At 42.7% G+C, this 14610-nt stretch overlaps 1 long non-coding RNA gene across 1 annotated transcript; it reads right to left on the reverse strand.

Annotated features, from left to right (window-relative positions):
• Nucleotides 1-643: 643 nt before the first annotated feature.
• Nucleotides 644-7965, reverse strand: LOC111854809 (uncharacterized). The gene is made up of 6 exons (XR_002840765.2): nucleotides 7729-7965; nucleotides 7093-7152; nucleotides 4501-4557; nucleotides 3462-3527; nucleotides 1738-1770; nucleotides 644-1081 (listed from the first exon to the last, which is right to left on the reverse strand). It is a non-coding gene; the product is annotated as an uncharacterized lncRNA (long non-coding RNA).
• Between the last annotated feature and the right edge of the window lie 6645 nt (nucleotides 7966-14610).

The following is a 14610-nucleotide window of genomic DNA, read 5'->3' on the forward strand; positions in this document are numbered from 1 at the left end:
TGAATGTCCTATGAATGTATTATAAAGGCATTATGAAAGTGCAGTTAATGTAAAGCATTACCCTCTGTTTTAATAAGTGTGTGGTACATGGAGTGGCACAGGGGTTATCACTGACGCCTCACACCTCTGGGCCTGGGGTTTGAGTCTCCATATGTGTGAAGTATGCATGTTCTCCACATGTCTCCTCCAGGTTCTTTGGTTCCCCCTACAGTCTGAAAACATGCTCTAGTTAATCAGACCAAATTGGCTGAATTGTCGGGTGTGAACCCCTCGCTGGGTTATTCCCTGCCTTGCATGCATAGGCTCTGGATTCATAAGTGGGCCGAGCAGGTATAGAACATGGATGGGCATCTCACATGTGGCTTACATTTACAACTCAACATTTACCCCACTTGATAGAAAGTACTGAGACTGTGTGTTGCTATTCTGCCTAAATATTTCTGGCCCATATCGCACAGCTTCCTGTTATATCTCATGGGGAACGGCTTTGCACTGCTATTCATTTATTACACTTTTGTTTATCTAGTCACATGACAGTGAAGCCAGAAGGCTCACCGTTTCTTCTCCTCTTCACGGTGTGCGCAAGAACACTAAAGAAAATTCCACTGAGGAAACCAATCGATTAATCACAATACAACAGCAGTACAAGCTACTGTGCTTTATTTGTCCACAGTGTACACAGGGTACATTGATTTCCAGAATAAGTAACATTCTTAATAAAATTCTACCTTTATTAAAAGAAATATCTTTGGTGAGTGCAGTTATTGACTAATACAGTATATAGTGATCCCGGTTACATCACTGAAGATGTGTCCAGGTTGCACCACAAGGCGTATTTCAGTACTATTAAAAGCAAAAAAAGCGTATAGTAAGAGGGAAATGATCGAGTTATGACACAAGTGGCTCCTATTGCTTCTGACATATATTCATGTGCATACACCTTTAACTGAGCTGTGGGTGAGGTGTACAGTTTATTGCTGATCCTGGTGTCTGTTATGGGTTTGCTGTTCTGAGTTCATTATTTAGTAGCTGGGCCGGTACGACAGCTTTCCCCTGGGACAGGATCTGCAGAACGGATTTCCTGAAATATAATATTATTATTATTATTATTATTATTATTATTACTACTACTACTACTACTACAATAAATATAAGATATAGGAATCAAGTTCCCACCCATTCACTTTCATATTGCTAATACCAACATAATTTAGGCTTACATTATGCAAGAAAGGAAAGTTATTATCATTATCAAAATCTCAGTTTTGTTTTGCCTTAAGACATGTATTTATTCTGCTGTTCTCACTTCTAACAAGGAATTGTTTTGTTAATCATACCGTAGTTAAGTTTGAGTTGCATAGTAATATATGGTACCAAAGCTCTTACACTGATTATCTGAAACAAGAATCTTGTGCTTAATTAAAAACTCTAAATCGACAAGATAGGTGATCCCAGGTGATTTGTATTGCAGTGGGTGTTTTTCAGGTTTATTTAATTGCTAGGTAAAAAAAACAGAAACACATTGAGGGAAACTTTGATATTGTGTTATTCTTTGTTCAATAATGATGATTAAATGGAAGCAATGTGTTGGCCAGGTGTTTCCGTATTGGAAATGATGTCTGCTGTTTGCAGAATGAGCTTTGTTTATGAGTTATCAGCTACATGTGTGAAAATGTTTGGTTATTAAAAACGCATATAAATCATATTCACATGCTATTTGTCCTGACACTGACTTACCCGGTTCTGTGGTGGAAGTTCTGCTGGATAGATCTGGAGCATAAGAAAGAACAAGGAATGTGAAAAGATACCTCATCCTGTCAATGACGTAATTTTAAAGGTGCAAAGGTCACTAAACTACTAAAGGTTCTAAAGCTAAATGAGGGTGGTGTGTGACATTTTATCAGATTATCAAGACTGGAGCTCTACGTTCGCCCTGCTATTTTTCAGCACTTCATCCATCTATCCATTCATAACCCTTTATGCAGTACTGGGTCACAGAGAGCTTAGAGTCTGTCTCCACACACAGATGTCAGGTGACACCTTGGGTCCCAGCCCATCGCAGACCACCCTTGTTTCTGTGTTATGAATGTGGGGCAGCCATTCTCATGCTTGTTATTCACAACTCATAGCACATAGAAAAAATCTAGAAGGATCGCTCTCTTTCCCCTCCTCACAATATTTCTATTTCGAGAACGACGTGTTAGATTTGATGGAAGTGTACCCCTGAAATGAATGGGAACCTTATACGGTTCAATTATGTTTTGCACCAAACTGCACAAATGCCATGAGACCTGAGGTTAGTCTCTCACAAGATACTCAACACACCCAATGAGTCTGAGTCACCCCGGGGGCTGAAGTCAGTCTCTCACAAGGTACTCAACACACCCAATGAGTCTGAGTCACCCCGGGGGCTGAGGTTAGTCTCTCACAAGGTACTCAACACACCCAACGAGTCTGAGTCACCCCGGGGGCTGAGGTTAGTCTCTCACAAGGTACTCAACACACCCAAGGAGTCTGAGTCACGCCGGGGGCTGAGGTTAGTCTCTCACAAGGTACTCATCATGCGAGCACCTCGTTTTTCACAAAGAGGCCCACAGTAAGTTGCCTTGCACTCATTTATCTTCACTCTATTTCCTACTAATATTTACAGACAGCCAGGCATTGAGACCCAGAGGGTGATGCCCTGGACCAGGCTGGGTGTTCCTTGATGGCCGTCTTCAGTGCTGGTCATCTGTAACACATTTTCGAGCAGGACTGCTACACTAGCTTCATCCCGTCTCTCCTCAGGCTACATCTGAAGCCAGTCTGCCATCATTGTATTACTATCCACATCATTATTGGATGATGGTCTGAATGATCAAAAAGAAGGCTGATTACACTTAGCACGGTAACGCCGGGGATGATTGCACACGGTGCTTGTGAAGCACAAACGATCCCCACTGATTGCAAACAGCCTTTCTGATGTACTAATCTAAGGGCTGAATGTTGGAGCCCCTGAGAACCCCTAAGTGATTCTGATATTAAGAATAAAATTACCCCTGGTGCATTATGTACATCAGCTGGGGGATCCAATGACATCATCTCCAATGCGCTGCTTAAATTACACTTTTCTGCACTAATGAAGATGCAGAGCAATGGCACAAGGGCAAGACTTCTCTAGGGCTTATGTTTAATTGCATAAGCACTCTCTGATGGGTTTGCGTGATGTGGGCTGCACATGCTGGGAGTCTAAGTCAATCACTAGTACCTAAACAAACCTTTACAAAACAGAGGACGGAAACTGGTGTAAATACTCTAAGATCAGGCCCTGCGTTGGATATATGGGATAATTAGACTAATACTAGAGCTGATATTTACCGTTTTAGAATTTTAAGTGAGCCATATTAAATTTAATGACCTGCACTTTACTTAGGAATTTCGTTTGCCAGTGAACGAGCCACCAGCCTACTAGGGCGACTCACCATCTCGATGCTGATGTGGCCCTGTGTCTGGGGGGCCATAGCCAGAGCTGCATTCCGAAGATAATCCTGCAGGATGAGAGACGAATGCTTTATCTGCGTGGGGAGCAGCACCAAATGACAGGCATGGAATTCTCAGGAGCACCATATTTTTTTTTACCGACGGGAGCCTGATGTCTTTCTGGAAGCTTGTTGTGCACAGGAACACAGGCAGGCTGGGCGCACAGCCGAGGCCTTGTGACCTCTTGGCTCTATGTTCAGTTTGTATTGCTCTCCTCTAGAAGTCCCAGTCTGTGTGCAGTTTGTGACTCTCTCCTCCAGGGGTCCCGGTCTGTGTGCAATTTGCGTCTCTCTCATCTAGGTATCGCAGTATGTGTGCAGATCACGTCTCTCTCATCTAGGTATCGCAGTATGTGTGCAGATCACGTCTCTCTCATCTAGGTATCGCGGTATGTGTGCAGATCACGTCTCTCTCATCTAGGTATCGCGGTATGTGTGCAGATCACGTCTCTCTCATCTAGGTATCGCGGTATGTGTGCAGATCACGTCTCTCTCATCTAGGTATCGCGGTATGTGTGCAGATCACGTCTCTCTCATCTAGGTATCGCGGTATGTGTGCAGATCACGTCTCTTTCATCTAGGTATCGCAATATGTGTGCAGATCACGTCTCTCTCATCTAGGTATTGCAGTATGTGTGCAGATCACGTCTCTTTCATCTAGGTATCCCGGTCTGTGTACAGATTATGTCTTCTCCTCTAGGTGTCCCAGTCTGTGTGCAGTTTGCATCTCTCTGCTCTAGGTGTCCCAGATTGTGTGGGGTGTGCCCTTTCCTATATGTGTACCAGTTTGTGAGCAGTTTGCGTGTCTGTGAGCAGTTTATATGAGTCCGAGAGGTGACTACAGCAAACAAATGGCAGCGTCTGACTGGCTGAAGAAGCTCCAGCTGATCTCTGAACCCAGCAAGTTCTTCCGGTCCCTGGCATGGTAGCCTGCCGCAGTTTTAATGTCCCGTACCCTCGGATAGTGCTTCGTGACACTTACCGCGGTAAAATAAGACTGTAATAAGTCCAGCTGGCCTTGAAAACCATGGGGCAGAATCTGCAGGAGGAATCAGCACAGACATTAGCAGCGGAAATTACATTTTCATCCATAGTTACTATCAGATACCAGTTAAATGACAATATTATGTCATTACACAGTGACACACGCTTACATGCAGAAACACACTGACACACGCTTACATGCAGAAACACACTGACACACGCTTACATGCAGAAACACACTGACACACGCTTACATGCAGACACACAGTGACACACGCTTACATGCAGAAACACACTGACACACGCTTACATGCAGACACACACTGACACAAGCTTACATGCAGACACACAGTGACACACGCTTACATGCAGAAACACACTGACACACGCTTACATGCAGAAACACACTGACACACGCTTACATGCAGACACACAGTGACACACGCTTACATGCAGAAACACAGTGACACACGCTTACATGCAGAAACACACTGACACACACGCTTACATGCAGAAACACACTGACACACGCTTACATGCAGAAACACAGTGACACACGCTTACTGTACATGCAGAAACACACTGACACACACGCTTACATGCAGAAACACACTGACACACACGCTTACATGCAAAAACACACTGACACACGCTTACATGCAGAAACACACTGACACACGCTTACATGCAGACACACATAGGTTTGTAATTATATCTTTGTGGGGACTCTCCATTCATTTCTATGGGGAAAACTCTAATCCCAACATGACAACCTTAACACCTACCCAGACCTAACTTTAACCATAAGTAGCCAAACAAAGTACAAGACTTTTGGCATTTTTACTCTTTTGATTGCAGTCACAGATTTTTGTAAAACAGAGTTTTCCCATACGGGGACTAGGAAACTAGTCCCCATTAGGTAAAAAAAATGGGTATTCATCACATTGTGGGGACATTTGATCTCCACAAGGTAAGGTATAGCTGGACCATACACACACCCACAAAGACACACACAGACTTTTTTTAATGCCAGCGCTTTTGAGATGCATATTCCTCCCACCATACAAATACGTTTTTTCCAAATCAAAAAGTAAACACTGGAATTGCAAAAGTCATTAATTCTAATAATTAAACAGAAGCAGACACACAGGTGGCATAATTAACAAACTCAGCTTGTGACTAAAAAAGAGCTGAAGTTCAAATCCCAAGCGTGTGGCAACGTTTGTTTGAAGTAGATATTTAATGAATAGGCTTCAGTAAAATACCCTGATGTGCACATGAGAGGATATATCAAGGATATATAAAGGATATATAAGGGATAGATAAAGGATATACAGTATAAAGGATATATCCTGCATTGTCAGAGATGCGGCTTTACGTGCAGGCCCTGCATGTCAGGGATGTGGCATTAAGTGCAGGTCCTGAATGTCACGGATGCACCTTTATGTGCAGGTCCTGCATGTCAGGGATGCAGCTTTATGTGCAGGTCCTGCATGTCAGGGATGCAGCTTTATGTGCAGGTCCTGCATGTCAGGGATGCAGCTTTATGTGCAGGTCCTGCATGTCAGGGATGCAGCTTTATGTGCAGGTCCTGCAGCAGGTCCTGCACTTGTTAACAGCCATATCAAGTCGCTGAGCCGGGTGTGGCGTTAAATATTAATGAGCAGCAGTAGTGCGTTTAAGTGAAGACTAGCTTTAAAACGCTTTACTTAGCTGAAGATGTGCCGGGGAACAAGCCATGCATATAATGACAACAGATCCATGGGGTTTGGCACCCAATTGATCCGGCATTTTCCCTGCAAAGCTGAGCTCCGTCTACAGCTCCCGCATGAGTCAAGGAGCCTGTTCAGATGTCTGATTTTCTATATTATGCAGGCAGTGCTCGACTAATGTAAAACAGACTTTATCTTTTCATTTACTTAGTATGTGTTCTCTACCACATATAACCAGTATACTTTTTGCTCATGTATTTTTTGCTATATTATGATTTGAGTGGTACAGGAAGGTAAATCTTTTGATTTACTTAAGGTTTAGTGGGATGGGTTACTTAGGTCACTTGAGAGCTGCCTGCATCATTTTACAGTTTCACTTTCTAATTAACCATCAACGACCCATCATCATCCCATCACTGCTTAATTAAAATGACATTTTTAATCTTCCCCTGTCCCAAGTATAGCCACACATTTGAAATCTAGCCTCTCCTTGTGATTGCAGGGACCCTCTGGTTTGGATTAAGCTAAGACACCTCACATTTTATTATTCCACATTGTGGCAAACACATTCTCCCAAAAGCTTAGGGCCCCATCACCAAATCCACGGAAGCAGGGAGTCCGGATTCCTAGATAAACACTGGAGAGCTTTACGCTCTGAGCTCGGCTAAAACGAACACTTGCTGTGTAACATTTGAGAGCGCCTGTGCAGCTATTCAGAAGAGCTCTTTTCCGTTCAGGGTCTTGACAAAGAGATGTTATATAAGAGATGTTTTGATTCTAGGGATCGAGATTCTGATCAAACAAGTGCTCCGTCTTCTGGATAAGCAGGTAACTTAATGCAAGCACTCGGAGGATCACACTTGTTTCAGGAAGCTTACCAGCTCGTAGCTAGCTGCTGTCTGCTGGGAGGGGCTATGGGCAGCAGCTTTGGGGTTGTTCTGCAAAAGGAGACCAAGATCATCCATGCTCCTCCCCTCCCCCAAAAATCATTCATTTGAACCATAACATGAATTTTTATGAAATTGAAACCTCCACCTCTAGTTTGCATCTGATATTTCTAGAATTGGCAGTATTTTAGAAAATACAGCTGTGGAAAAAATTTAGAGACCAATATTTTTAAATAAACCTGCATTTTTAAATGCTGATTTAATCGTGTTTCTGCTGGCGGGAGGCTACGCTAAGCAGCAGGCTGCTTCCAGGCTCAAAGTTTCTAAGACAGAAGTACAGAAGAATAAGGTGAAGCAGGAGACACTAGGAATGGCCAGAAACCATTCAGGTAAAAGGCGAAAGCGACATTTTAATGCCAGAGACCGTTAACTTTCTCATGAATTGTATAAGTCAAGAAATGAGTGAAATAAAAAATGTGATGTGGTCTCTTAATTTTTTCCCACAGCTGTATATATTCCCACCATGTCAACTTTTTTCATCCACTTCTGATTTTTATGCAGAATAAACATGTAAGTTGCAGTTATCAAAAGTAGCATTGAAATAAATCAACAGAAAATGACACATACGGCCTCCTGGCTCTCTGCACCTGGGGGGCTCCGCTTCTTCGGCTTGATGTAAGCATGGGAAAGAAGCTGGGAGATTCATAAATATTCTTACAGTCAAATCAACACAGGCTATACAAGAGAAGGAAATATGTATCACTGTGAATCCCTCTTTTTTGACCACAGGCTGCCTGTATGTCGTACTGTGGCCTTGGAGGACCGTAATCTCCTTCCACTGTGTCGCACCCCGCATGCCTCCCCCCCGTGTTCCCTGTTGTGTGGCTCTAACGAGCCTCACCTGTGCCTTGTTTCATCCTGCCTCTTGTTACAGCCCTCGTGTGGATGATCCCAGCTGCCACTTGTCTACTCCTCATCTGTGGTGTATATAGTGCCTCTTTGTCCTGAGCTCCCCAGTCTGGTTATTCTTATGTTACTGACTGACTGCGCCCCTCTCTTTGCCCTCCTAGTGTAGCTCTCCCAGCCTAGTTTTGACCCATTGTGGTCCGTTTCCTTTTGCCTCTCCCCTTGTGTTTTACTTTAATAAAGCCCCTTGGTTTTCCCCCAATGGCTGCCTTTGCCTCCGTCCTTCCCACATTGTGACACACTCTATACCTGTATATGGACAGTTTGACAATAAAGGACAATACAGTCCTTTACTCTACAATGACTTCAAGCGTCACAAAACATAAACAAAGTCATTTATGGTTAAAAATGATATATGAATAGGAAATCAAACAGTATAGTTATAGTATGTCTGAATGTATTCCTTCACAATGATGGAAGACAAATTGAGTTTTTTTTTTTTTACTATGGCAATACTAAGAAAAGAACAAATAAGGGAATTATTATTCAATCTTTTTTATTGGTGTACGTCACGCAACGGGTGTCTGTTGTGGTCACAGCAATGTTGCACAAAACTGGATCGTTACCTTTCTGACATGTTGCCGGTATTCAGTGAGGAAAGCACCGGATGTGTTTGGCAGAACATGTCGCTACTCACGCTACTCAATGGCTCTGATGGCGGAGCGTGTCTAACGGAGGGTATCGTGTTGGAGCAGAACGCGGGCAGCTCACCTGATGCATAGGAGAAGTGGAACCTGCAGACTGAGGGGCGTGATCTCCAACAGGCACCAACTGGGGAAGTGATTGATTATCTTTATTTCAACCCATCCACCCATGCCAGGCAAGTAAATCATGCATTAAGCATACAAAAGCAAATATTATTCTGAATCCATTAACAATGCCTCTGGCCAAGGACTGTAGTTTTACATTAATTAAGCTGACATGAGGCACCACCTGTTTCCTTGCGTTTGGCAGCTCATATTAAAGTCTCATCAGAACCTTGTAGCCCCGTTAAACGACATCACCACAAGGATTTCACTTTGTCGGCAGGTTATTATCGTGAGCAACGGTAAACCTGCGGACTTACGAACTCTATGCTGGCCTGTCCTGGGAAAACATTGTGCGTAGCTGTAGCGGGATGGACCTGTTCAGGATTAAGATGAGAAAACGTGGTGTAAACAGTCTGCTGTTTGTATTGTCGCACAGAGCTGGGTCAGCATTTGCAGGCTATTTTCATAGGAGGTCTCCATCCATCCACCCACCAGTGTTTCATAACCACTTATCCATGACCTCTTTTCTATGCAGCATTTTGCATAAACGATGTAGTAACGGACTGCCACACACTCTGGTCAAGTGCTTTGGGGCAAGTGTGTCCCTGTGTGAAAGGCGCTATATGAAAGTCGAATTTGATTATCCGGGGCAGGGTTAGCAGTGAGCCTGTTCCAGGACGCCCAGGACTAGACCAGTCCCTGGACATTATACCAGTTCATTACAGGGCACCCATACCATCATATACCAAGTGAATTTTCAGACACAGATTCACTTAAACCACGTGCCTTTTGACTGCGGGAGGATGTCATCCCATTTGGAGTATACCCACAAGAACACAGGGTTAACATATAAACCACCATCACCACTCCCCCCAACTGACCCCCGACACAGATCCAAGCCAGGATCCAAACCAAAAGCAGTGAAGATCAAATTGCTCCCCATTTTGATGACAGGGTCACTGTACAGCTACACAAGGGCTTGGTTACTCTCATAAATGTTGCAGCATATTCCCAAACACAGGAGAGAAATATCATTTTCCCCCAGGCCTGAATGAAAGATGTCCACCTTCACTCTTGCAGACAATAGGTCACATGAAGTTAAGAGTTACTCTTTTTGGATTATGTGCAAAATACTCACAGCTCCTGCAGACTGCAGTCTGATGTCCGAGCCTTGGAAGCCATATGGAAGCAACTTAAACGAAATAGGCTCATTTTAGAAAAACAAACAGCCATTCTTGTGCCTGAGGATTATGCATGAGCTCACGACAGACTGCAGAGTCAAGCCTGAGTTTAAACAATTCGTCAGGAGAGCAGGAATACAAATTGCACTTCATGGCAAACATATATAAAATGCTTACATTTTTCTCTCTTTGGTGACATTTCAATGTTTGTTTACTCTGTTCTTTTATTTTGCTTGTGTAAACTAAGCCAACAAATTTTACAAACTACATTTAAAGAAGCCTAATATATTCACTGATTGGAATTCACAGGGAACTTTTGATTAGGCTTTCTATCAAAGCATGCTGCCTGCTCAAAATTGCCCAAGTAATAACAATGCTGACTGCACTGTATTAAGATAGCTAGCTAATGGCAATAAAGAAACAAAGTGACTTGCATTGAGAAGACAGAGCACTCTATACTCTGAATCTAGGAACAGATGTGACAACCCTTTATGGATCTTGAAGTTCCAGTAACTTTAAAAAATGTCATATAAACATACAGTGCTCACAGAAAGTCGCTCGCAGGAAGTCATTTACGTAATTCAGTACTGCAAAGTTTTTAGTTTTATAGCAAAAATCATTACTTAATTCAATTGAGTAATAGAAGTCCAGACCGGGATTTTGTTTCAACCAACCAGTTGAGTACTCTGTAACTGTGACTCTTTGTGCTCGTTGGTTAAAACAAAATCTTGGTCTGGACTTTTACTCTCTGGACCTGAGTTACCCAACTTTGTTAACATTAGAAACAACCAGCAGTTTTAACATTCATTTCAAGTAATAATACACTGAAACCCAAATTATAGTCCTAAAAGAGCTGTTCTGGACTAAAAGTTAATTGACAAGCGGTCTCATAGGGTGCTTTTTAGTAACACCTTTGCAATAACATAAAACACCAAACATTTGAATTTAGTATTTGGGAATCATTGACTACAATTGCAATTAATGGTAAAATGGTAAGAACCGAACTGAATGAGTCAGTCAAAAAATGACACCTAATAAAAAGAAAATATATGTTTGATAGATAGGTGCAGATATGTTAAACATTGTTTGTCAATGGACTTTTGTTATGAAAGCAATAAATCTGCAACATATTTACAGAAGTAAGATAGCATCCCAAGACTGTCTGTGAGTACTGTACTGTATGTAAGATTTTGTACTGCATTTTTCACATACTCACAATTTCTAAACTTGGGGGCTCAGGTGGTCCAGTTTGGGGGGCCTATTTACAAATGAAGAACAAGCACATAAATGCAATACATCCATCACACACCTTTCCCTGTATCTCCCTCTCCACAACCGACCTCTGGCAGGGAAAACAAAATTACAGCCAAGGTCCCTACATCTCTATACAATCTCCTCCCTGGTCATTTTTTTCAGTTGAAATGTACCCAGAATAAAAATAACAACTTATATGGAAGTGAGAGGCTTATCGCTAATGGATAGTCTTAATATGTATGTATTAGTGTACATCTGTAATAACACATGAGTATAACAATTGAGAGGTGCATGTATGTGGCCTGAGCTGATGGAAAGGTTCTCCTTACAGGCAGATACTTACAGGGGCTTGGAGTGTGAATTCAACGAGGCAGGCAAACACAAGAAGAGCCCTCATTTCTGATGCACACACTAGAGGGAATATGTGATTACAGGGTGAGCTACCATCCAACCAAAGAATCTGGCAATGTTTTTAGTTGCAGTATAACTGAAAGAACCCCACTAGAGCTGAACATAATTGATTTAGGGTTAAAGACATGCATAAAAAGCATCGGTGACTTTCTGTGACATTCTGACACTGAGTACTCTCTTTGAAATGCCCTTATAAGTCCCACTCCTTGTTAAAGATAGATGTTAACTCAACTTTCTAAGTGAAACAGTACAAATGCAGCTAAATTTTGACAATGTCATTATGACTGAATAATAAACTGAAGCAACTCAACGCTAATCCGTTTGTATGACGAAACTGAATGAAAACCTTACCTTTCCCTGGGAGAAAGTTCTGGAAGACAGAAGCTGGGGCACAGTATTTAAACTCTCCTGCTGGTCTCAATGAGCCAATCAGAAGCTGGTGCCTTGAATATATATATTTTGCATCAAGTGATGGTTGTGGCAGGTATCCCTTCTCCATAATTATGTTTCAAAACAGGCTTAACCAGGCCTCGATCCGTACTGCTATTTAATATCAGTTTCATATTCACAGTAGTATTTCTTTTCCATGTCTGCTATGTAATTATCTCCAAAAACGAAGTTGTCAGCTACACATCTAATAGCATATATGGACATGGAGAATGCACACACAGCGCTGCCGGTCGCTCCATGATGGACTTCAAAGCACAAACCTGAAGTTCTAAGTGTGGCAGATGTAAGTGCAGCTCTCCTAGCAGCAGGATAACTACCTACCGCTTCTCTGGAAGCTCAAATGATTAGCTATGTAGCGCAGGTCACATATTGACGATATTAATAACTGCCATTCGACTCTCCTTCATAAAGGCACACATTTCTCACAATACATATTTCTTCCCAAGGACGACATTAAACATTTGTGGCCTTCACGGTCATGTGACGCTCGAACATTACAGAGCTGACGAATGGCTGTGGGGACACTCACTCGAGAAATCTGCAAATTTGCAGTAAATCTGGTAGCCTTTAACATCCCACTAATTCATTTTAGGCCTTGGAAGAAAGTCTTATTGAGGTATTCAGCTCATGTGACGTTATATGCATGTTCAAGATGGATTATCTGTCAGTCATGTCATTATGCAGGAGTGTAATCTACAACCCGAAATGAGCGACCCTGTTATTAATCCTTAGTATTTACATCTTTCAGATGCTGCAGCGAACTTCGATAAAAGCAGCTATTAGATGAAATTACAGCCAATTGTGGGCTTTTTTGTTAAAAGTGAAAATCTTGGTCATTTCATAAACTAAATCTTTCTGATCTTACTACTTATCAGCATGATCTGCTCAAAATGATGCGTCTGGTTATGGAGCATATAAACATATAGAGTTATTATTATATAAACATATTTTTGAAGAATATATTTTTCTTTAATGATAAGTTCCCCAATTAACAAACAGTAATTTCATACACACCTGCATATGATTCTGGATTCCAGGCTGCAACGGGAGGAGCTTTGGTCACCAGCTGAAGTTGGAGATATCTGGCCACAGCACTAGATGTCATATATGGAGCAAATGAAACAGAGGAATATCAAGCTAACTGGGTTTGGAGTCTATGCCAGCATGAGGGTTTCGATCCTATACCAGTATGACAGTTTAAGGCCTATGCCAGCCTCAGGGTTTTGATCCTATACCAGTATGACAGTTTGAGGCCTATGACAGCCTGAGGGGTTCGAGCCTATACCAGTATGACAGTTTGAGGCCTATGCCAGCCTCAGGGTTTTGATCCTATACCAGTATGACAGTTTGAGGCCTATGACAGCCTGAGGGGTTCGAGCCTATACCAGTATGACAGTTTGAGGCCTATGCCAGCCTCAGGGTTTTGATCCTATACCAGTATGACAGTTTGAGGCCTATGACAGCCTCAGGGTTTTGATCCTATACCAGTATGACAGTTTGAGGCCTATGACAGCCTGAGGGGTTCGAGCCTATACCAGTATGACAGTTTGAGGCCTATGCCAGCCTCAGGGTTTTGATCCTATACCAGTATGACAGTTTGAGGCCTATGACAGCCTGAGGGATTCGAGCCTATACCAGTATGACAGTTTAAGGCCTATGCCAGCCTGAGAGTTTCAAGTTTATGCCAGGCTGCGGGCTAGAGGCCTATGCCAGCATGAGGATTTGGAGCCTATGGCAGCCTGGGGGTTTGGAGCAGATGCCAGCCTGAAAGCTTGTGGCCAGTTTTGTTGCTTCAGGGCTTGGACAGCTATCTGTGGTTGCTACAGCCATAAGCTGCACGATGTAGCGGAGAAAACCTACGCAGAATCTGAGGCCCCATGTCAAAAAGCAGCACACAAAAGTTACCCGGTAACAGGGTGATGATCTGAAAAAGCTCAAACGGCCCAAAACTGAGTGACAAAAAGGACCAAGAGTTCTGGAATGGCCTGGTCCAAGCCCAGAAGGCAAACGGCTCAAAACAAAAGGAGAGAGAATTCCGAAGCGGACCAAACCCAAATCTAAATCCAACTGGAATATTGTGGAGGGGTATGAAATAGGTATAAAGCTTTCAAACATCACGCAGCTACAGCAGATCAATTGGGGGGGCAGCATTTCCCCTGTCAGTGTGGGAAACAAGAAATACGACACCGTATGTCTTCCAACAGCAGCACCTCGAGCTTTCAATGCCAGTGGTGATCTGCATTTTTAGACGTTTCTGTGATTCTTGTTAAATGAATAATTTCAGTGATATCCTCCAGTGCCATTTGTTTAATTAGACGAGGATCAGATATACATACGTAAAAAATCACACAAAGAATTGAAAATGCAGGTTTGTGCGTTTCATCACAGTGTGCACACTCTGTCAGATTAAGAGAGGGGTGTTTTGCACAGCTGAGATGGTGCTAACTGAGAGCGTCCAGCATGGGAGGCATCCTGCAAACATAGCAGGCTGTCCGCAA

The sequence above is a fragment of the Paramormyrops kingsleyae genome, chromosome 6, assembly GCF_048594095.1.
Source record: "Paramormyrops kingsleyae isolate MSU_618 chromosome 6, PKINGS_0.4, whole genome shotgun sequence".
Classification (NCBI taxonomy): Eukaryota; Metazoa; Chordata; class Actinopteri; order Osteoglossiformes; family Mormyridae; genus Paramormyrops; species Paramormyrops kingsleyae.